The sequence below is a fragment of the Nannospalax galili genome, unplaced genomic scaffold, assembly GCF_000622305.1.
Source record: "Nannospalax galili isolate Female #2095 unplaced genomic scaffold, S.galili_v1.0 scaffold596, whole genome shotgun sequence".
NCBI lineage: Eukaryota > Metazoa > Chordata > Mammalia > Rodentia > Spalacidae > Nannospalax > Nannospalax galili.
Window position 1 is genome coordinate 4,136,491 of NW_008340140.1, and position 24,528 is coordinate 4,161,018.

Genomic DNA, 24,528 nt, shown 5'->3' on the forward strand with positions numbered 1-24,528 from the left:
CTCGGGCCCCAAGCATATTCCTTACAAAAATCCAGCGACTGTTTCCTTGCCCCATCTTCTCCCAAGATAAATAAATACTCACTGCTCCCCAGTCTTACCAAGTGCACTCACATACTTTCTCCAGCGGTGTCCTTCACTTTTCCCCCTACTTTTCAGGTCCCTGTTCTCGGCGCCACTTGCCGGTGCCAGCCAGCCAAGATGGACAGTACCTGAAAGGGGGAGTGAGGATTGAAAGAAAAAACAAAAAACAGAGAAAAAGATACTTGGGAGGGCTGTCAGTAGAGACTGCAGCCCCCGTTTATTTTAGCTCTGCCTTTTTATACAGAAGAACATTAGAGATCTTAATTAATTTCAACAGCTGTTTTTCCCACCTGTATCTGAGGGTCAAGGAGCGGTCAAATACTTGTTTTGTGAGCTCCACCATATAAACACATTCCTCCTGACTTGGCAGATTAGGTACTGGTGTGCAAAACACAAACTCAGTAAACAAGCCTGCCACAGCTCAATGTACATAATGGATTAATAGCTCCCAACAAACAACCATCCATAACTCTAGTTCCAGGGAAATACAATGCTCTCTTCTGACATCCATGGACATTGCAGTACATGGGTGCAATGACATACATGCAGGCAATATACTCATATACATAAAAAATAAAAATAATAAAATGTTTTTTTAGAAAAAGAAGATGGTTGAAAAAACATTGCTGAAAATTGTCCTCTAACCACATGTTCTCTCTCTCTCTTTCTCTTGCTCTGTCTCTCTCTCTGTCACACACATACACACACACAAAAAAACCACACACACACAAAAAAAGAAATTTTTATCAAAGCAAATGGTCAGAAAAATCATGTCAAGGCAGAGGAAAGTTTTAAGTGATGGTATAAGACAAAATACAAGTGCTTTACGTTCACACCCCATTATTCCTGCCTGCTCTACTATATACATAAAACTACTGGTTAGCATAATTTCTTACACATGGAAAATTCTCAATAAATGCCCTTGAAAGAAGGAAGAAATGCCAGAAAATTACCATTTCGAGACAAAAGAGAACAAAAAAAGATAACATCCCCATAGGTAATTTCTAGCCCACTTAAATTTAAAATGACATTAAAATTATCATTCTGTTTATTTCTGGGGACCTAACTTCCTCCCACACACCCAGTCCTATATATTTAACTGGTGAACAAACAAGTTTGCTTACCCCCCAAAATCCCAGAAACTCAAAATTTGAGTCACTCCGCCAGACCAAAATCTTCCAGAAAAGAGACTAAACCATGTGTTGATGGGCTTATTCAAATAATGTCCATGTTCTTCTCCCTTAGGGATTTCCTCTTCAAGCTCTTCTTGAAAGGCAGTTAGAATTCAGACTCTAAAAAGTAGGAAAAGGATGTTTAGGGCAGGGAAAATAATTCCATGCATGGAAAGCCTGTGTTCAGCCAGGACATGGCTGCCTGGCTGAAATTAGAACGTGGGTTGTCTGGAGCACTGGGGGTGAGGGTGGGGGCGAGGTCAGAAGAGAGTGGAGCTATGAGGAGCAGCTTGGAACTCGCTCTTCAGGGAGCATCCTACTGCAGGAGAGCTCCCTTAGGACAGAGAAGCTTCATCCAGCCTTTCTTTTCTTCTCCCTTTCAATCAAGTAGTCAGATGCATTAGCTCTTTGTGGTGTTACCATGCCAACACTAGTTATACCTGAATAAACAGCCTGACTCTTAACTTTAGCTCTAAGAGTGAGTCCAAACTCAGAGGGTACCTGTTCCTCCAGATGTCTCCTGGAACAGTGCTGTTGAGCCAGGTCTCACCTACACTTTTATTCAAAACTGGCTCCAGCTTCAGTTCAAGGCTTGGCTCCACCCTCATCAGAGAGTCTTCCCTTTTCATCCCTAGGCTAAAACATCTCATGCACACAAGGTCAAGCCTCTTCACAACCTTCACTGTTTTCAGTGAAGATGTGCTGCCTTCATTTGTTAATTCTCAAGGATGCCCACATTCATTCACTATCTTGGGGTGGAGTAGAAAATTGAAGTTCTGAGGGATCAAGGTCAGCCCAGGTCACAAGACCACATGACTCAGTGAGTTTGTTTGCAGTAGCATTTTGATTGCAAGGTTAATTAAAAGTCATTAGCTCAGATTCTGTCCATTTTGCAAAAGTCATTCCTACATCTCATGACAGAACAAAGATTATCTTCAAGTCAGATCAGTTATTCTTTTTGCCAAAATCCACTAATTAACAAATGTGGAGGAAGAGAGAGAGAGTGAACAAATCCAAAGTGTATTTGGGAAAATACGTAGAAGGGATTTCCCAAGAATAGAGGAAGAATTTTCCCAGGCTGAAGAAGAAGAATTGAAGCAAAAGAAAGAAGGCCGTCTGTGGGCTCAAAGAGGTCTATCACTTAAGTCCCCATGAGTCACTAGGAAGGCAGTAAGTCCCCACCCAAAGGAATGATATGTTAGACTTTATCACTGTGATAGATGTTTGGGAGAAGAACCCATGGTGCTCGGTTTCCATTGTTTCAGTCCATGGCTACCTGGATCCATTGCTTCGGGCCAAAGGAGCATGTGGCAGAGGCTGCTTACCTCATGGTGGCCAGGAAGCAGAGAGGAAGAGGGGGACCAAGGACCACCATCAGGAGCCTGCATCCTCCACCCAGGCCCCACTTCCCACAGTTCTACCTCCTCCCAAAATTTAGATTTGGATTCTCTCATTGGGTTCACTCACTCATGAAGGCAGAACCCTCCCTCAGGAGCCAGTTTCTTCCTAAAAACTCATCAGAAGGCGGCCAAGCTCCTCACACATGAGCCTGTGGAGTATACTTCACATTCAAACCAAACAGCAAGTGCAGGAAAGTAGGACAGCTTCCCCCAAATACCTTCATCCCATGCATGACAGTAAACTAACAAAGTATCTAGGCTTGGAAGGTCATTGGGGCAATGCGTATACCAACAGGATCAACATGGCCCAAAACCAATAGATCAGTGGACCCACCTCTCATACCAAGACACCATTCAACACCCCTAAAACATAGAACAAACTGGAAAGGAACAGGAGTGATGGTGGCAAGTAACAATGGGTAATTCTAGGAGCAGGAAATGGTTCAGTCTGTAAAACTCTTGCCTCACAAGTATCAAGTCTTGAGTTCAAGCCCCAGAATCCACATAAAAAGCCAGGTATGGTCTTGTGCACCTGTCATCCCAACAATGGAGAGATGGGAAGCAGAGACAGGTGGGTCCCTGGGAGTTCACTGGCCAGCTCACCTACCTACTTGACAAAGTCCCAGGCTAATGAGAGACCTTGTCTCAAACAAAAGGTGGAAGACACCTGAGAAAGTACGTCAAAGGTTGTCCCCTGAACTCCATACCCACACACACATAAACATGCATACACATACATGCATACACACACATAACATACACACACATAAACATGCACACACACATATATATAAACACACAAAAGCTAATTCTGATTAATTTAGTAGAAAAAGAATGATAGGATTCTTTGTCGCTCACAGAATTGTCTAGAAGTTCCAAAGAACCACGCTTGCAGGCTTGGCAGTCAGAACAGCGCCCAACACAGAGCTGTGATCCTGGCTCCATACCAATGCCACACAGCCAGTATGGGCACAGACACTGGTGTTTATGGTGTGTTTTGGAGTATATAAACACTGCTGGGTATATGAACGCTGCTGGGCATTGGACACTGAGGTCCAAACACTTTCCAGCCCTGCCGGAATATGGCCATAGCTATTGCCAGTAGCAGGAATAGGTCCCATGGGATCACTGTCTTTTCCTTGTTTCTAGCTTTAAATCACAATGTGGAACTTCTGGGGAACTGGGTATGCATTCAACCGCTGGGTTGGGTTGGGTTGGGTTGGGTTGGGTTGGGCTGGGTTGGGTTGGGCTGGGTTGGATTGGGCTGGGTTGGGTTGGGTTGGATTTTGTAACAGAGTCTCACTATGTGGCTCTGGCTGGCCTGGAACTCTATGTAGTCCAGGCTGGCCTCAAAGTCACAAGAGGTCCACCTGCCTCTGCCTCCCGAGCACTGGGATTAAAGGAGAGTGCCACCACTCCCCAGTCCTGTTTTTGTTTTTAGGGGTAGCTTCGTTCACATAAGGGAAGGGTGCCTGTCAGCAAAGCTCAGCAGCCAAAGCACTGATATGCATCCATCCTGGGATGAGATCTCTGAAAAGCACTGAGTTTAACTTTTTTGCCAGCTCAGCAGGATGGGAATGCCAGGTCAGCAGCGAGGTTGAGCTACAGAAAATAAAACTCCACTGCACGGCTCAGTTTGTAGACTACAATTTATCCTCAGTCCACCATGACAGTGTGTTATTTTCAAGAGTGTGAGTCGATGATCTACAGTTCCTGCGCCTGTTCTAATCAAACTGTCTAGAGCATCCATAAAGAGAACAGGCTCTCCAGCTTCCTGGCTCTTCCCTTATCAGTGGTGTGACCTTTGTTGACTTCTTCTGACACCTGGGATAACAGCTACCTCACAGCAGTGCTGAGAAGATGAAAGACCTACAGAATAGCTCAGTTCTCCTCCATTTACACACTTTGCCGAGTCACTTTGCAGTCCCTCTCTTAAAGTAGAGCATTGCTTGGCACAGTGGAGGAACATACTGGGGGACAGCCAGTCTAGCCGAATGGGTGAGATCCAGGTTTAGTGATAGTCTCTGTTACAAAAAAATAACGTGAGATGGCTCAGCAAGTAAAGGAACTTGCTGCCAAATCTAACAGCCCAAGTTCAATCCCCAGGACCCATGTGATAGAATGAGAGAATCAAGTCCTGCAAGTTGTCCTCTGACCTCTACCCACTTGCTGTGGCATGCGGCAACCCCCTCATACACAAATAAATAAGTCAATGCAATAACAAATAAAACTATTTTTTTAATTAAACCAAGCAAAGGACCAGGAGAGATGGCTCAGTGGTTAAGAGCACTGGCTGCTCTTGCAGAGGACTGGGGTTCAGTTCCCAGCACCAACATGGCAGATCGCCTATGACTCCAGTTTCGGGAGATCAACACCCTCCTCTGGCCTCCACAGGTACTGCACACATGTGGTGCACATACAAGCATGAAGACAGAACACTCATACACATAAAATAAATTTTTAAAAATTTAAGTGGGGCCGGGCACGGTGGCGCACGCCTTTAATCCCAGCACTCAGGAGGCAGAGGCAGGCAGATATGAGTTCAAGGCCAGCCTGGTCTACATAGTGAGTTCCAGGACAGCTGGGGCTACAGGGAGACCCTGTCTCAAAAAGACCAAAAAAAAATTTTTAAGTGGGAAAGCAATTGAGGAAAATACCCATTGTCAACCTTGGGCTTCAACAGACGGATGCATGTGTGCACACACAAACATGTACACACACATGCACAATACAAAGAAATTAAAAATGAAACATTAAGTTAAAATAAAAAGAATTAGAGCCCCTTTCCATTTGTGCTGACCTCTTGTCTTGCTTCAGCCAATAAAACGCAATAGATGGATGAACCTCACATTCCCAGGGGCCTCCAAGAAGCCCTGCACGTATTTCTGTGTCAGAAGGCTCTGCAGCTGTTCCCTATGCAACAATAGCTCAATGTTAATAGATCCTAAGACATCTATATATGTTAACATGCGCACCCAGAAACGGGCATCTTATAAATTGTGCGGGTCTGTATGATTCGACACAGCGAGGGCTGACATTCCATTTGAAATTATCAGCGAGACTTGTCACTCAAGGGCACTGTCCAAATAGATAAACTTACCACCACAGGTAGAAAAGGTCAGCCCTCTCCCTAAAACACAGATCCAAGTGAAGGTTAAAAAACAGTAAGAGCCTCCCGGATCCCAACTCCCTGGAGTTGGTATCTCGGAGTTCACGGGCCTTGCTGACTCAGCATGTACGCTGCATGGACGTGTGATGAAACGGACGATCACAGCTAGGTCCTATTTAAGCTGCAGATCAATAGTTTAACTCTGTGTCAGGACAGGTAGGCACCGCTGTGTGATGGAAATGTTGTTTGGGGAAAGATGATGCTTAGTGGTGAGGACGGAGACAATAACATCTGTTTTCTCCAGTTTAACTTCAAACCCCAAAGGCAGTTTGTGGATGTGTGCATGTATATCGTGGTCTAAGCAGACTGTTTTTATTGTCTGTCTTGCATGTTCCATCCCGCCCCAGTCCTTTTTCACTTACAAATGAAGTTTTTCTAAAAATTCACTACAGTCGCCCCCAATAGCTTCTCTGTGAATCTACTTAGATTATAAAGAATCAGTTCCCTGTGCTTACAAAGGAGGTAGTAAATAAAACCTGAACAAGTGTGGAAAATGGGGCTGAGGAAGGCCCGCGTTGTTCTCCTGACTCATGATGGTCATGATTTGCTTTTTATTGTGTTCTGTTGGAGACAGCTGTGAGGGCATGTGGGGCACTCAGCCATGAACTTTCTTGCCATTAAAGTCCACACCTGGGCTGGAGAGACGGCTCAGTGGGTACGAGGCCTTGCTATGCAAACATGAGGATCTGAGTTTACAATCTTCAGCATCCATGTAATTCGGGCATGGCTGTGTGTACCTGTAACCCCAGCGCTAGACAGGGGCAGAAACAGGAGGATCTCTGGGGCTTGCTGGCAGCCAGTCTAGCTGAAAAACTGTTGAGCTCTAGGTTCAGTGAGAGACCCTTTCTCAAGAAAATAAGATGGATAGAAAGAGACATACAATGATTTCTTCTAGTGTCTTTGTGGACACACAGACACACACATGTATGCACCACACACACACAAAGGCTGCACTTATTGTCAGCGTATCAGAAGAGTCCAGTAACTACATTTTATCTGCCTGGAATAAAGTCAAGTTCGCATAGTGGGAAATACACATATAATGAAATGTCCTTTGTACATGGGCAACGTTCACATGCATCTCCCATTTCCTTCTGTGATTCCTTTTCCTGGAGCATAAAGATTATAAAACACATCTTCTATAGGAATGAGAATGGATGTATACAAGGACAGAGATCTGCGTAAGTCCCCGCTAGCCCCATGGGAATATTAAACTCTCTGTCATTCTGCAGTGTATTATTTAGAGTTCTCTTCTTTGCTGAGTTTTTTTTTTTTTTTTCATTTGGAAGTTTAGCTCCACATGCTGATGGAAGGTGACAAAATGCTCAATACGTTAAAAAATCTTATCACTAAATCAGAAACAAAGCTATAAATTTTGGCCTTTGAAATCAAACTGACTGGTGAGGATCATTTTCCCCTGAAATATTACAGTGGTGATCAATTTGCTGTAAAACTAAGCAGTTTAGCTCAGCAATCTATAGTTAGAAAGCAAGTTGTTCAAGAGGAAGGTTTATGCCCAGCTCGAGGGATAAATTAAATTTTATGGGGAAAATATGCATTATTACATGCTTATCTGTTTAACATATTATTCTTCCTTACATCCATATAGCAAATATTTTTAATCATATATTTATCTCAAATACACACAGTGACGTGGTAATTTTATTCCTCCTGTATTGGCCCAAACATGTTCAGTTAGAGAAACATGTTCAGAATAGAGAAAAGCTCTCATCTACATACACTAAGAAAAGTTCTGATAGCTCAGCAAACAGACAAGCCCAGTGAAATGGGGGTGCTTGGCAAAGAGGGAAGAATTCAAATTATATTTCCCCAGAGGGTCAGCATCAACTGATCCGCCCCCCCTTCGCAGCTCAACCCTGTTTCTTTCTTGCAGAGCATCTTTCAGTAGAATATGCTTTGGACTTGACTCCAACTGTGACAGGGAGAAGATCTGCACTTTGAAGATTTGCTCCAAGTACATGCTAGTTCTAAGAAGTCAAACTGAGAGAGTGTCATGGTTAAGCTTCATGGTCAACTTACCTGGACTTAGAATCACTATGGAAACACCTCTGGCTGTGTCTATGAGTGTGTTTCCAGAGAGGCTGACCTGAGAAGGGAAGACCCACCCTAAATGTGGGCAGCACCATCACTGGGCTGGGGTCACAGACTGAATAAAAAGGAGAAAGTGAGCTGTGCACCAGCGTTCATCTCTCTCAGCTTCCTGACTGTGGACACATGTGCTGGATCGCTTTAGTATCAACTTGACACACCTGGGTTGAGGGAGCCTCAACTGGGGAACTGTCTCCATTGGACTGGCCTGTGGCCATGTCTGAGGGGCATCTTCTTGATGACTGATGTGGGAGGGCCCAGCCCACTGTGGGTGGTGCCACCCCTGGGCAGGTGGGCCTGTGTTGCATAAGAAAGCAGGCTGAGCAGAGGCCAGGGGAGCAAGCCAGTAAGCAGCGTTCCTCCATGGCGTGTGCTCCAGCTCCTGCTTCCAGGTTCCTGCCCTGAGTTTCTACCTTGGGCTCCCTGATGAACTGCAACCTGGGAGATGTAAGCTAAATAAACCCTTTCCTCCCCAAGCTGGTATTGGTCAGAGTGTTTTGTCACAGAAATGGAGAGACAAACTAGAACAACACACATGACCAGGCTGTCCCATGTTGCTGCCACTGACTTCACCAGGATTAACTGTGAGGCAAAGGAAACTCTTCTTAAGTTTCTTTTGGTTGGTATTTGGTCACAGCCACAAGAAAAGTAACCATCCAGAGTGTATAGAATTCAGAGCCTGGGCATGTCTGTGTAACAAACCATAAGCCGTAACTTTAAATGCATCTCAGACTATGCCATGCTGACTTGAATCATTTCACACAATCTCTACAAACTCCTGACAGGTAGGACTATTTCTATGGCCATTTCCATGAGAACAACAGGCTTCAAGAAACTAAATTTGAAGAGGGAAAAAGGCCTCTTTGGAAGCCATTGCCAGGAGTCCCCGTTACATGACAGCCTGGAGTCAGATGGTGAAGACAGGTGGATGAAATCGAGAATATTTCAAAGATTAAAATCAGTATAGGACAACATGGAGAGGTAGCTGATACCACTCCCAGAGTAATGCATTTTCAGATGCTATATAGAGGCCACCAGTAAGATGGCTCAGTGGGTAAAAGTATTTGTCACGCAAGCCTGACGACCTGAGTAAGATCCATGGAACCCAAGGTGGAAGGAGAGAGAACCAACTCTTGAAAGGGGTCCTCTCACCTTCACACTTGTGTTGTGGTACCTGCACTCACACATCATACACATGCATACACAATAATCAATTTTAAAATAAAATGTTAATATACAGAAAAGAACATGAGATAAAAGGAGGCTGTGGTGCAGTGACTATAATTAGAGCATATTACATATGTAGGAAAATGTTAGAACAAAACTCATTATTTTTGTATGAATAATATATGCTAATAAAAAAGCACTTATAAAATGAAAGCCCACACACATGCCCATGTTTTTCTCCTGGTCCATCCATCTTGCATGCAAATGAACATGGAAGAAACATCACCTTCAACTTCGAATGGCAGGAGGAGACTGAGTCCCTGTTGATGAACAGCCCAATGCATCATTGTGACACTGGGGTGGACAATTCTCCATAGCATGTCTACATGCCATGCAACATCGTTTCTCTCACATTATGTTATTATGTATAGTAAGTAGCTTTGGAAAAACAGATGGTGAACATCTGCAGGTCAGAGACCAGATGTGCTCCCTCTGAGGCAGAGACAGGGCCGATTCTCCAGGAGTGGCCTTAGGAGAATGGAGCTTGCATAAGCTTGATGATCTTCAGCTATCAAGTTAACCCACTACCCAGGTTGTACTTACCAATGCTGTGGAGCAGTTTCCTCTGAACTGAAATATTCCCTCCAGGATAGGGGTGGGAGGCTCAGGAGACTCAGGAAAGAGCCAACTCACAAGTCTCAGGAGGGTCCTGAAATGAACAAAATTCACAAGGCCCTCTTCACAAGGTTGTGAAAACAGTTAACAGCTGCTGGGAGAGAAGACTGGACCAGCCAGAGCTGCCTAGAGACTCTCCAGCCTGTTGAGCTGCCTGCGTGCATGTCTTGCAGAAATCTCCTGGAGTCCAGCTTCTGTGATGGGCTTTGTGGTGATGCAGCTGCTCCTGTAACTCCTTACACACACTTCTCTAAGTAACCCCAATAAACTCACTGGTTCACCAAGTTGGACTTTGGTGAAGTCATTATTTTGGTCTATCATCAACGTCCTATGGGGTGAGCAGACAATTGTTTGAGTCTTCCCAGGAATAGTGTCACAGTGCCTACATGACACTCAAGGGAACAAAAGAAGTGAATAGAAACTTAAGACACCGGCTGCCTGCTGTGCTGAGTGAGGAAATCCTCTGTTTCTGACCAGGAGCCTGGTGTCTTCTTTCACTGTGGATGAAATGGTGGCAGGCGCACTTGTTAGCTACTAAGGAAGATAAAATCTCAGACCCTCCACCATTCCTGACAGTGCTGTTTGTCTAATGATGTTGTGATTTATTTTTAAAGCCTATTACTAATTAGCCAACACACCAGCCCTTCACCATCACCCACATATCATTTTTCCACATGGTTTCAGTCATCTGTAATCAACAGTCATGCAAAAATATTAAATGGAAAAATCTAGAAATCAACAATTCATGTTCTTTTGTGGGAGGTCTGTTTTGGTTTGTTTTTGTTGTTGCTAATTTTGTTTTTGAGACTGTGTCTCAAAACTGGCCTTGACCTTGCTATGTGTAGCTGAGGATGACCTTGAGCTCCTGATCCTCTGGCCTCCACCCCCAAAGTGATAAGATTGTTAGGTGTGCACCACCATGCCCAGCTTTCGTTTATTTGTTTCTTGTTTTGTTTTTTGAGACAGGGTCTCACTATGTAGCCCTGGCTGGCCTGGAACTCACTATGTAGACCAGACTGGCCTTGAATTCACCCAGACCCTCCTTCCTCTGCCTCCTGAGTGCTGGGAATAAAGGCATGTGCCATCATACCTGGCCTGAAGCTTTATTATTTTTTAATGAATTTATTTGACTTTATGATACCAGCAGAAAGGTTGTATAGATGATGATAAAATTAAGGGCTTTTTGGTGGGTGCTGGGAAATGAACCTAGAGCCATGTGCATGTTAGACAAGCATTCTACCATTAAGTTATGTCTCTAGTTTATAATTCATGTTTTAAGTTGCATACTGCTCCTAACTGTGTGATATAATCTCACACCACCCTACTCTGCTCTGCCCTGCCCAGGACGTGACCTGCCTTATGTGCACTGTATCTACTCTGTGTACACTATCCACATGTTGGAGTGTTAGCAGCTCTCTCATTGCTAAACTCACCATCAGAGTAGGGTAGTGCTAACATTCAAATAATTCTTATTTTGCTTAATAATGGCTCCAAAGTACAAGATTAAAAACGCTGGCAATGCAGCTATGAGAAAAACTGTCAAATGCAAATGTACAAATTATTTTGAGAGAAACAGAGAAACCACATTCATAGAACTTATATGACAATTATAACTTGTATTTTATTAGTTATTGCTACTGATCTTTTACTGTACCTAAACTAAAAATGTTTTATAAATATGTCAGTGTATTGGTCAGGTTTTTCATTTCTGTGACAAAATACTGATGTTTACAGCTTCAGTTTGGCTCACAGTTTCTCTGTCCGAGGTTGGCCAGCTCCAACAGATGGGCCTGTGGGGAGGCAGAGTGCCACAAGAGTGGGGGTGTACAGTGGAGGGCTGACTCAGGATGAAGAGCACTGGCCGCTCTTGCAGAGGACTTGGGTTCCATTCCCAGCACCCACGTGGCACCTAACAACCATCTGTAACTCTAGTTCCAAGGAATCCGATACCCTCTTCTGGCCTCTACAGGCACTGCACACAGGAAAATATACACATAAAATAAAAATAAATAAATCAAAAAAATTAAAAACAAAAACAAATAAATAAAGAGTGGGACTCCATGACAGAGAAGGCTGCTCACTTCATGGGGGCAGGAGAGAGAGAGAGAGAGAGAGAGACAGAGAGAGAGACAGAGAGAGAGACAGAGAGAGAGACAGAGACAAATTTAATCTTCAAAAGCAATACCGATGGCCTAGTTCCCCACTCTCCTAGTCACCACTCTCTCTTAACATTTCATCATGTCAGGAATTTATCAATGACCTTGGAGATGTAGTTCAGTTAGCAGAATACTTGCCTAGCATGCAAGGCCCTGGGTTAGAGCCCCAGAACCCCACAAACTGGGTATGGTGGTATACCCTTGGGATCCTACTCAGGAGGTGGAGACGAGAGGATCAGAAGTTCAAGGCCAGTCTGGGATACAGGAGACCTTGTCTCATAAAAAGAACATCTGGGGCTATCAAGATGGCTCAGCAGGTAAAGGGGCTTGCTGAGTGACGTGAGTTCAGTTCCCAGGCACCCATCTAAAGGAAGGAGAGAACTGACTTCACAAAGTTGTGCTGTGACCTCCGCACAAGCATTATGGCATTGTTTGTGCACACACATATACACACACAATAATAATAATCAATTTAAATTTAAATTCATCAACAGGTTAATCCATTGATAAAATCAACTCCTATCCCAAGCCTTACCTCCGATCACTGAATTACAGACCAGAGCTTCAATATATGAGACTTTGGGGAAGAGGGAGATACTTCATGTCCAAAAACCACAGCAGGCTATAAAGGGCAGGGCTTGGTGTCTGTCGGGTTAGAACTATCTCCACCTTCAGACTTCGAGGGGGACCTTTGGACATACCACCTTTGAGACAGGGGAACTGCTGTGATCCTCTGCCCCATGCACAGTCTGAACCACCTACTAATTTGCATCACCTAAGTTCTGTCATCTTGGATTTCTAGCTCTTTCCTTATTTCTCAGTTGGTGTAATTACACAGCAAATCAGTCTTATCGAAACCTAGAGATATGAATTATCACATCCATCTACATTTGTTAACATCTTAACAACACTTTAAATGAATGGAGCATTTATATAAACAGGTAGTTCCAGGACTCCACTCCCTGGAAATGTTTGCCAAGAGCCTTCTGTGAGTCTTCCCCAGCAGTGAGACACAGCCAGAGTCCCTGGCCTCTGAGGCTTGGAGTCTGAATAGAAATCAAATCACTGGCCACATGATTACAACCAAAGAGGTTAAGCATCGTGAGAGAGGTGGTAACTGCCGTCCAGGGGAAGTGTTCTAGCTTCATATCTTTGGCGGTGATGAAACTCCTGACCAAAAAGTACCTGAGGGTAGGAAGAGTTTATTTGGCCTACAATTGTAGGTTACAGTCTATCATTTTGGGGAAGTCAAGGCAGGAGCATAAAAGATCACTCTGGGGCTGGAGAGATGGCACAGCGATTAAGAGCACTTGCTGCTCTTGCAGAGGATCCAGGTTTGATTTCCAGCACCCACATGTTGACTAACAACTGTCCATAACTCCAGTTCCAAGGGATCTGAAGCCCTCTTCTGACCTCCAAGGGCATTTATTGCACAACATGGGCGCACTTACATACATGCAGAGAATATACTCATACACATAAAATAAAGTAATAAATTTTTTTTAATCACATTTTATGGTCAAGAGCAGAGAGATGAACACAACCACACTGCTTGCTCTTGCCTAGCTTCATTTTATACAGTTCAGGACCAGTCCATAAAATGGTGCTGCCCCCAGTGGGCTGGGCCCCTCCTACATCAGTTAACAATCAAGACATCATCCCACAGACATGCCCACAGGCCAATCTGATTGGGCAATCTGTCAATTGAGACTCCCTTCTCAGATGACTCTAGGCTTTGTCAAGTCAACAGTTAAAACTAACCAGTGGCCATGTGTGGTGGCGCACACCTTTAATCCCAGCACTCAGGAGGCAGAGGCAGGCGGATCTCTGTGAGTTCAAGGCCAGCCTGGTCTACATAGTGAATCCAGGACAACTGGGGCTACAGGGAGACCCTGTCTCAAAAAGACCAAAACAAAAAACAACTAACCAGTGTAGGAAGGTAAGGCATACAGTGATATCTGATGGCATTGGCACATAGGAGGTAACAAGGTCAGGTAAGAAAGTGGCCCTGGTGCTGGAAACACTCATTTCAAGAGCAAAGACTTGATGCGCTGGTAAAGTGTGACAGGAAGAGGAAAGGGAAAAGAAAAACAAGAGAAAGGGAATACAAGGAACAGGAAGTTGAGGCCCTGTTCAGAGTTCCACCCTGAAAGGGATGAGGATGCAGTAAGAGTCCAAGGCAGGGAGGCACAATTCAGAAAGGATTTATGTTTTAGAAAATTAAAATTACTGTGGCTCCTGAAGTGCAACTCCACGCCCGGGAAAGATGGGGCCAGATTCTCACCTGAACATTATTGATATTTGGGGCTGGATAATTCTTCACTGGGGAGGGAGCTTGCTGTGAGCCTTACAGGATTTCTTTAGCATGTGTGACCTGTCACCACTGGGTGCCAGTGGTCATCTCTCAGTTACAACAGCAACAGAAAGAAGAAAATTATGCCCTATGGAGCAAAACAGAATCATGGGAAGGCAGGAGGCCAAGTACGGAGCCATAAGCCAGGAGAGAGACAAAGACAGCCTGGGCTGTGTGGGTAGGGGAGGATTTGGGTGGAGAACAACCCTCTTTATGGTTCTCATAGGTATGTAGAACCCCAAGAAGCTGTCTGGATTATCCCCCGACACTACCCTGTAAGGAAGCAAATCTTACCACTTGCTTCTTCCTCTTTTTTGAAGCAAAACCTACTGTTGTACTTGTCTGTCTTGGCCCTACTATGTTGTAGACTTTCATACATATGCATGCATACGTTAAACTTTTGCAAGCATAATTTAGACTTTTCAAAACAGTGACATGGTAACAAAGAAAAATTGAGACGTCCGTGCACTTTGAATATAGATTCCGGTTCTCACGTCCCACCCCTGACATTTTTCCTGCTGCTTTGTTTTACGCATTTGCTCTGTTTTCCCATGTCTTGCCCAACTTTAAAAGAAATCTGCGCTAACAGGCAATTAAGCCCACCCATTACCTATAGAATGCAAAAGCTACCCCAGACCAACCAGCCAGAAAACTCAGCCAACTACTCACTAGGGCTTACCTAGACTAAAAGCCAACTTAGATAATATTGTCATAAACTTTATTTAGGTAAAAATGGAAATTAGGGAGGGTATGGAAAGGGAGCCCATAAATGATAGATGATGATGATAGACAGATAGATGATAGAAGATAGATAGATAGATAGATAGATAGATGATAGATAGATAGATAGGCAGACAGACAGATGATAGATATCTTTGATCTTTGAGGCTCGAGAGAGATAGATAGATAGATAGATAGATAGGATTTATGATAGAAGATAGTAGATGATAGGTTGATAGATGATAGATAGATAGATAGATGATAGATAGATAGATAGATAGATAGATGACAGGTAGATAGATAGATGATGATAGATGATGATAGAAGATAGATGATTGATAGATAGATGATAGATGATAGATAGATAGATAGATAGATGATCGATGAAAATGTCACAGTGAGGCCCATTATTTTGTATACTGACTAAAACAGGGTTAATAAAAAAGAAATGGAAGTAGTATTCCAGAATATGAACCATGTGCTAGGAACTTTACACTATGACCTCTATCTTTGTTATTTTAGATGTCAGCTCCACACAGCCTATAGTCACCTGAAAAGGGAGTCTCGACTGAGGGATTTCCCAGATCAAATTGGTCTGTGGGCATGTCTGGGGGGAAGTGTCTTGATTGTTCCCTGATGAAGGTGGGTCCAGCCCACTGTGGGTGGCACCATTCCCTGGGCAGGAGCTCATAGCAACCTCTGCTTCAAGTTCCTGCTGAGTTCCTGTCCTGACTTCCCTCAAGGATAGGCTGTGACCTGCAAGGTGAAATAAATCCTTTCCTCCCCTAAGTTGTTTTTGTTCAGAGTGTTTATCACAGTGACAGAAAGAAACTAGAACGACCTCAAACACTGAATCCTTCCAAGCACTATAAAAAACCCCTATTTGTCCTCTTTTTATATTTGTAAAATTTGGGACTTTAAGAAATTAGTAACAGGGGCTCAGTGGTTAAGAGCACTGACAGTTCTTGCAGAGGACCCAGGTTCGATTCCCAGCACCCACATGGTGGCTACGAACCATCCATAACTCCAGTTCCAGGGGAATCTGAAGCCCTCTTCTGACCTCCACGGCACTGCATGACACGGGTGCACTCACATACATGCAGGCAATACACTCATACACATAAAATAAAAATAATAAATAAAATTTTTTAAAAAAAAGAAATTAGTAACAGTACTTAGTTGGATCAGGTCACTCAACTAACCAGGTAACAAACTGGAATAGAATAATCAACTAGGAGCTGAGGAGATGGCTCACTGGGTAAAGCACTTGTCCCAAAGGCCTGAAGACCTGAGTTCAAATCCCCAGCACCCACGTAAAAGCTGGACACAGTGGCATGCATCTGTAACCTTCATGCTCCTATGGTGAGGGAGGCAGAGACAAGCGAGTCCCTGGGTTTGCATAATCTGGGCATGGCAGTGCATGCCTGTAATCACAGGACTAGAGAGGAGGAGGCAGACAGATCAAGGGTTGAAGGTGGGGCCTGGAAAGATGGCTCAGTGGTTAAGAGCACTTGCTGCTCTTCCAGAGGACCCAGGTTTGGTTCCCAGCACCCACATCAGGTGGCTCACAACCACCTTAAGTTCAGTTCTAGGGGATCTGATGCCCTCTTCTGGCCTACTCAGGCATTGTGTGCATGTGGTACACACACCCCTCAGGCACAGATGCACACTAAATAAATAAATCTGTTTTTTTTTTTTTAAGAGCTCAAGGTCTTCTCTGGCTGCACAGAAAGTGCAAGGCCAGCCTGAGCTGCCTACGTGACACCCTTTCTCAAAAAAAAACAAATTAAATTAAGCAAATACTTAAACTTAGGTCAACTGTGTTGACACAGGCCTCTAATCTCAGCACTTGGGAGGCAGAGGCAGCACTATGAGATAAAGGACAGCCTGGTCTACATAGCAAGTTCCAGGCTAGCTGGGACTATAGGGAGACACTGTCTCAAAAACATTTTTTTTAATTAAAGGGTAAATTCAGTGAATTTCTTAACTGACGTTTCTGAGTTTCAGGGTTCCAGACCAGGCTCCCCAGAGGCAAGGCCTGAGAGCGGTTTTGAGGGTAAGTGATCTCTCTTGATAAGGGGTCTGGGGAGACACCCATGAGGTAGTGTGGGAACCAAGCAGGAAGAAAGGGGGATCAACATGGAATGTGGTAAGGGGCAGGTTCCTTCTGGCATTCTCGGGAGAATGTGTGGGTCCCCTTGACATGCAGGAAAGGCTTTTGCCAGCTGGCTCTTTTGTAACTTTGATTACAGACTGCTCCCAGGGTCAGGAGACCCCACAGGACTGCCTCACCTCGGTATTGACAGAGCTTCATGCAGGGGCCAGAGGAAGCCAGGAGCAGAGTCACAGAGGCCTGTAGTATAGGTACTAGGGTTAGTGTAAAGTAGGCGTTGACGACTTCCTCCACACTGTAAGGTGCCTAAGCCACTAAGATGCTGTGAACTAGCATGTCACACGCTTTAGGGCTGTTTCTAGGCAAGGGGGCTACAGGACTTCAGAGAACTCCCTGCCCCAAAAAAAAACTTAGGACTCAAGATAAATCATATTGTAATGCAGTATTTCAGAATACAAAGATGAACACCCAGAGTCAGTAATGAACAAAAATCAAAATGTTAATTAAAAACAGGATCAGGGCTGGGGAGATGGCTTGGTCAGTGAAGTGCTTGCCTTGCAGGCATGAAGACCTGAGTTTGAGCCCCAGAACCTAGATGTGGTAGTATACTCTTGTAATCCCAGAGATGATGTAGGAGGAAGAAACAGACAGATCTGAGGAAATCCTCTGGCCAGCTAAATTCTAGGTAAAGTTCTAGGCCAATGAGAAATTCTGCCGCAAAAAAAAAGTCGCTGGAAAAGAAAAAAAAAGCAAAAACAAACAAACAAACAAACAAAAACAAGTAGCTGAGTACAGTGGCGCATGCCTTTAGTCCTAGCACTCAGGAGGCAGAGGCAGGCAGATCTGTGTGAGATCAAGGGTGCACATATGAGCTACAGGCCAGTTGGGGCTACAGGGAGACCCCATCTCAAAAAGGCAAAAAAAAAAGTAGAAGACATCTGAGGTCTTCTGACTTCTGTTGTCTTCTGACTTCCACATGTATGCACACATACATGCACTTGTACACCTGCAAACACATACATGCAAACCTACAAAATAAAATTAAAAACAGCATTAGTCAGTACTGTGTAGATAACACGTAGCACCTGTGGCAGAGGGAAATCTCTACCTCAAGATGAGTATGCTTTATATATTTTCTAATTTTATGTATTGTTGTTTGTGTTTGTGTGTGTTAGTGTGTGTGATGTGCCCAGGGCATGCATGTCACGTCACCTGTGTGGAGGTCAGAGGACAACTTTGTGGAGTCAGTTCTCTCACTCCAAGTTGTAAGGCTTGTATTGTCTGGTGGCAAGCACCTTTACCCACCAAACCATCTCACTAGCCCCTACCTTACATATTTTTAATGGGTAATGTTTTTCAGTGTTAGATTTTGAAAATATTTTCAAATTAGCATGTTGTGCACCTTTGACACATATACTAAAAATAAATATATAAATGTGTGTGTGTGTGTGTGTGTGTGTGTGTGTGTGTGTGTGTGTAGGGCCATAGAGCTGGCATAGCAGGTAAAAGGCACTTGCCACCATGCCCGACCACCTGAGTTTGATCCCTGAGATCCACATGGTAAAAGAGTGGACAAGTTGTCCTCTGACCATAACATACAGCGTCATATACAGAGAGAGAGAGACAGACAGACAGACAAAGAGAGAGAGAGACAGAGAGACAGAGAGAGAGACAGAGACAGAGAGACAGAGAGGGACAGAGAGAGACAGAGAGAGGGACAGAGAGGGACAGAGAAACAGAGAGAGAGAGGGAGACAGAGAGAGACAGAGAGAGAGGGAGGGAGAGAGACAGAGAGACAGAGAGGGACAGAGAGACAGAGAGAGACAGAAAGGGACAGAGAGACAGAGACAGGCAGAAACAGAGACAGAGAAACAGAGACAGAAGGAAAATAAATAACAATAAATTAAAAGAGGAAAATAGTATTTGATGAGTTTGCTTCCATGAAAGTCAGAAAAGTAAAATCACAATATATTTTCCCTGGAGTAAAAGTATTTAAACTTGGATCAGGCACTCTTTTAATCCCAGCACTCAGGAGACAGAGGTAGATGGATATCTGTGAGTTTAAAGCCAGCCTGGCCTGCACATTCCAGGCCAGACAGGGCTACATAGTGAGAGTCTGCCTCAAAAAAAATATTTTTACGGGCTGGAGAGACGGCTCAGTGGTTAAGAGCACTGGCTACTCTTGCAGAGGACCCAAGTTCGAATCCCAGCACCCACATGGCAGCTAACATGCCTCCATAACTCCAGTTCCAGGGGATCCGACGCCCTCTTCTGACCTCCGTGGGCATTGCATGACACAGGTGTACTTACATACATGTAGGCAATACACTCATAAACATAACAACATTTTTCTCAAACCTCTTTAATCATCTTCAAAAAAATTGATGATTGAAAATTTCCTTATTAATAAAAGTGTATGGACTCTCCCTTCACCCACCCTTGGCTTTGGGTCCATGTGGCCCTGTGCTTACTTAAAATACTGGCATTTTGTTTGTTACAAATTTTTGTGTTAAGTTAGATTTTCCAAGCACTGGATTAAGTCCTTGTTCTGTTTGTTCCTGGTTAGGACGCGCATGGCACTTAAGCCAAGTGCTTAACAAACGACAGCTTTACTGCCTGTCTCTAAGCTCCGCTTGTCCAGGTCTGCTTGGAGGATCTCTTTTTACAGCCCCACACTGCCTCCTTGGCCCATCAGGATAACCACATTTTCACATCTTAACCATCACCAGGATAAATTATATCCCTCCCCCCATCATGGCAAATAGGGAAAAAGAAGCAGCCTTTTATTGAATATTTCTGAGGCATATGTGTGGGTAACTACCCTCAGAACCTGCTATGGAGAAGAGTTAGCGAAGCCACAGCAATTGTGGCTGGATAATTTGAAGGGCCCACTTTTTCCTGACAGCAAATTAATTGATGTTATAATGGGTATGTCACCCTGTCATCCATCAACATTTATTGAGTTCTGACAATGTGCTAGGTTACATGTGAAAGAACACACACACACACACACATACACACACACACACACACACACACACACACACACCAGAATCCCAACTTCTTTCTTCCCGAGTCTGGTCCACTGATGGTACTGTTTGCGATATATAGATTTTTTCCTATGTAAAAAGAAAATTGTATTGCCTATTTTCATTCTCTCTCTCCCTCCGCACAATACAATGGCTCTGGTTGGCTTTGAAGATGAGTTGTAATCAACTTCTGAAATGGAAGAAAGAGAATTCTGATTTGTGGGAGGAAGTGGCTGGCTCTGATGAAGCGATGCATTTTAATGACTCTTGTTTATTAATGACCCAGCCTTTCTAGAATCATATTCAAGTGCAGGGGCTGGAAGGGGCCCTGCTGACTCTGTCTCAAAATGAATAGAATTCAAGAGGGCTGCCTAGCCCTGGGTCCCTGTGTGCTGACTGAGTCTGGGGACAGGAAAGTGCTGGGTCCAGGAAGAACACAACAATAGTTCTGTGAAATGTACTGAGGCTGATTGGGGTGGGAGGGGTGTTAAAAGCAAAAAAACCATCACCAAGTAATTAAGAAATGTCATTTCCAACAGCTGAGGAGTATTTTAAAAAACCACAGAGAACAAAACCCAACCAAAAAGAGCTATTTAATTTTTAGGTTGCCATTAGAAAGTAAGGTGAAAGGATGCTTTGGGATGGATTTATGACTTTGCCCCTCGCTAGACTCTATTGGTATGCTTATTTAAACGTGTCTGTTTGCTTCAGGCTATGCTTTCTGGTGTCAGATCAGACCTATAGGGAGTGAAACTTCATCCTAAACCCCACACTTCCTTTATGCCAGAAGCTCCAGTTACAACCTAATGTTATTTTAACGGTTTTTCTTTAATTTAACGATATTTAATTTGCATTCGCTCAAGTGACATACAATAGATCATGCTATTACCATGATTTATATCTGATGAACTGGCATAAATTCAACATTATAAATTGCGCCTGTAAATGAAACTATTATTTTACAGGAATTACTGTAGCAAAAAGGGCTGAGGACCCTCCAGTCAACCCTAGTCAAACCCACTCTTTAGAGTTTTATATTTTATGCCCGCAATAAATGCTTTTCTGAAAGCTCATAACCCACAAAAAAAAAAAAAGTCATTCGAAGTACATTAATTACGATAATACTATCCAAAAAGCTGTAAGGGCCTATTTTTGTGACATCATTCTCTGATTTCTTGATGTCTTAAATTATCCCTTTGATGGCTACAGAGATTAGTAGTCATACTTTTGTCATTAAATATAAGGCATTTTAAAGCTTAATCCACCTAAGTTCTAATTGATATTGCTTTCAGTTGGCAGAGAGTGACCCGATTTATAATTTAAATATGCGGAATTCTATGTCTCTCTCCAGCATAATGACAAAAGCAAAGTCCCCTCATCTTTTTCAGCAATGTTAACATCAAGGAAAAGTCACTTTCTTTCTTCCCCTTTTATACCCTAAGCCTAATTGAAAACTGTTCATTGAATTTCAACATAATAGAAAAGTCTTTTTATCTCTCAATTTGTTCATTAGCGATCGTAATTGAAGTGTCTGCTACATCACTGGGTTAATATTGTTCCTGTTTCAATTCTGAGTTTCTCTAAATCTTTCAGAAAACATCAAAAAATGTATATGTATATCTATGCGCACGCACACACACACGTATGCCTGGGGCTTAGGCGATGTCAGCTGATTCTGCTTAAATGGAGGATTACACACACTAACTCTCCACGTGGGTAAAAGCCACACTAAGAGGGAAGCCGGCTGATTTTGCTGGGGAGCATGTTGCATAATAATCTCAGCAGCATGACCATAAGGCTTGCTAATTGCCACATCTGTTTAACAGCTGTCAGATGTTCCCCACACACCACCATCAATATTACAGAACAGCACATTACCGAGAGTTTTATTGTTTTCAACTGTTATTTATTTGTCATAGACATTACTACAGCTAATGACATCTATTTATGTTAGACCACTAATTATTTTAGGGCTTCTTTTTTTTAGAAACCTCTATTCAATCCAGTTTTTCCATGTAGATGGATCTCTTGTTTCCTGCCCGCCACCCCAAAATCCCTAGCTTAACGTCCCTTCTTGATGACTTCAGGGGAATGATACTAATTTTTCCCCATCCACAGTCATCTTCAATATCCTGATAGTTTTGTGGAGTCTTTTTTACAGGAAGTTTTCCAAAGGTCTTTATTTCTTAATGGCACTGATGAATTCTTGCCTAAATCTCAAGGCTGAGTCTGTGATGCAAACAACAGATACATGACTGCGTGGGCTGGTCTTGCTGATTTTTCGTAATTACTTTTACATTTCACCTGGTTCTCTGCCACAATATCTTTTTAAAGCGCAGCAAACCACGATGTCTATGAAGCTCAAAGCGGAGGTTGGCAAACTGCAGAAGGAGCAAAATACACATGGTCGGATTGAAGATGAATTGATAGGTGTCAATGGTCTCCATTATCCACCAAATACAGGAATTCTGTATGATGTATAATTTATCTGCTCTCAATGCCTTTTGTCTCATTAATAAACCCATACCTCAGAGATATACAGTACGGATGATTCGTTTGGGGCAGTACAAAACGGCGTGGTGTTTGCCTATCCTGAGTTCATTACCTTCTTCATTTCGCCTGCGTCTTCCCATGAATTATTAAGACCTGGACTGTTTATTGAAGGATCTAATTTTAGAGCATGTGTCTGACTGTATTCTGTTTTCCCCTTTAATGAACGGAAAACAATGTGAGAATTTCAATCAGGGGCTCAAATTTTAGATCCACCATGCACAACAGCACTTGTAAAGGTCACTCTGCTTTTGAACCACACAGCAAGGACGTTTGATGAGTCTAAAAATCCATTTGGGTTACGCATCACATGGCGCCAACAAATTAAAGTCGAGCTGCTTGGTTTAGTCAAACACAATTTGCATGTGCTTACTGAACGATAGATTGAAGGAGAAACCGATGCAAGTCACCCTGCAGGAAATATCTTAACCAAAATGAAAGGAGTTGATTGGAGATCACTTCTGGGAGTAACAGAGAATGGCCGTCATTAGCATCGTAATGTCCAATCCTGCCTGTCCCAGTTACGGGACTTAGACATCTCTGGTTTTCAAGTCTGGCAATGTATATTCGTTTATAATCAAATCATGCCACAACCCGAGAATGATTTGAAAAGGGTTATTGAGAGCGCACAGAGATGAGCTTAAATATAAAATTCACTTCACTTTTCTAAAGATGGGCTGAAGGCTAACATCGTGTGATGGATTAAAAGTGATTTGAAATGATCTAGAGATGTTTCACTGAGGGATTTTCTTAGATTTAGGGGGTGTTTGTTTCAAAGCAGTTCTCTCTAATCCTATAAAGGAAACATTTATGTTGACTCTCTGTACTGTTGGAAGTTTTAAGATGGGATTTTACAAATGGCTTTATCAAAAAAATGATTTTTTTTCAGGGCCTAGAGAGGTGACTAAGTGGTTAAGAGCACTTGCTCTTGCAGAGGACCTGGGTTCAGTTCCCAGCACCCAGTTCCAGAAGATCCAATGCCCTCTTCTGGCCAATGTGGGCATTGCATGTACCTGGTGCACTTACATACATGCAGGCAAACACTCATACACACAAAATAAAAGTAAATAATTTTTAAGCTTTTCAAAACATATTACAACTCCAACACAGAAAGTATATGGTAGTTCTCACTGGGAATTTTCCTGAAAGACTGTTGAGTTTGTCCCAAAGATCCCCATGGTCCTGCCTCTCTTGTCCCATGTCCCCCTTTCATAGCTCCCATGAGACAAGAGCTGTAATAAAAATATCAAATGGCTAATGACCCCAGAACTAGCCGCCCTCTGAAGCCAGGGTTATCACACACTTGCAGGTCTGATCTTTTCACTGAACTCTGATCTTGTGACATTCTCAGCAGGGAGATGTGAAGGGAAACCTCAAGGACAAGCCAATCTCAGTGTTCTGCCAGACCACAGCAACAGCTAGACAGACATGAGACAGATGGACACATTCGAATGAGCAGGAAGTAGGAAGTACACAAAAAGATTTCTGGTGGGAAACAGTGACTATTCATTTCCGCCTTTTTACCCCACTTAAATGACCATAAAGCATGTAGGAGGGGACTGACGGGATGGATCTCCCAGTTTGTAAAATGCTTGCCTCATAGACACAGAGGTCCTAAGTTCTATCCCCAGCACTCACATTAAAAATCTGGGCATGGGCCGGGCGTGGTGGTGCACGCCTTTAATCCCAGCACTTGGGAGGAAGAGGCAGGCGGATCTTTGTGAGTTCGAGGCCAGCCTGGTCTACATACTGAGCTCCAGGACAGCTGGGGCTACAGGGAGACCCTGTCTCACAAAGACAAAGAAAAAAAAATCTGGGCATGATAACACGTAAT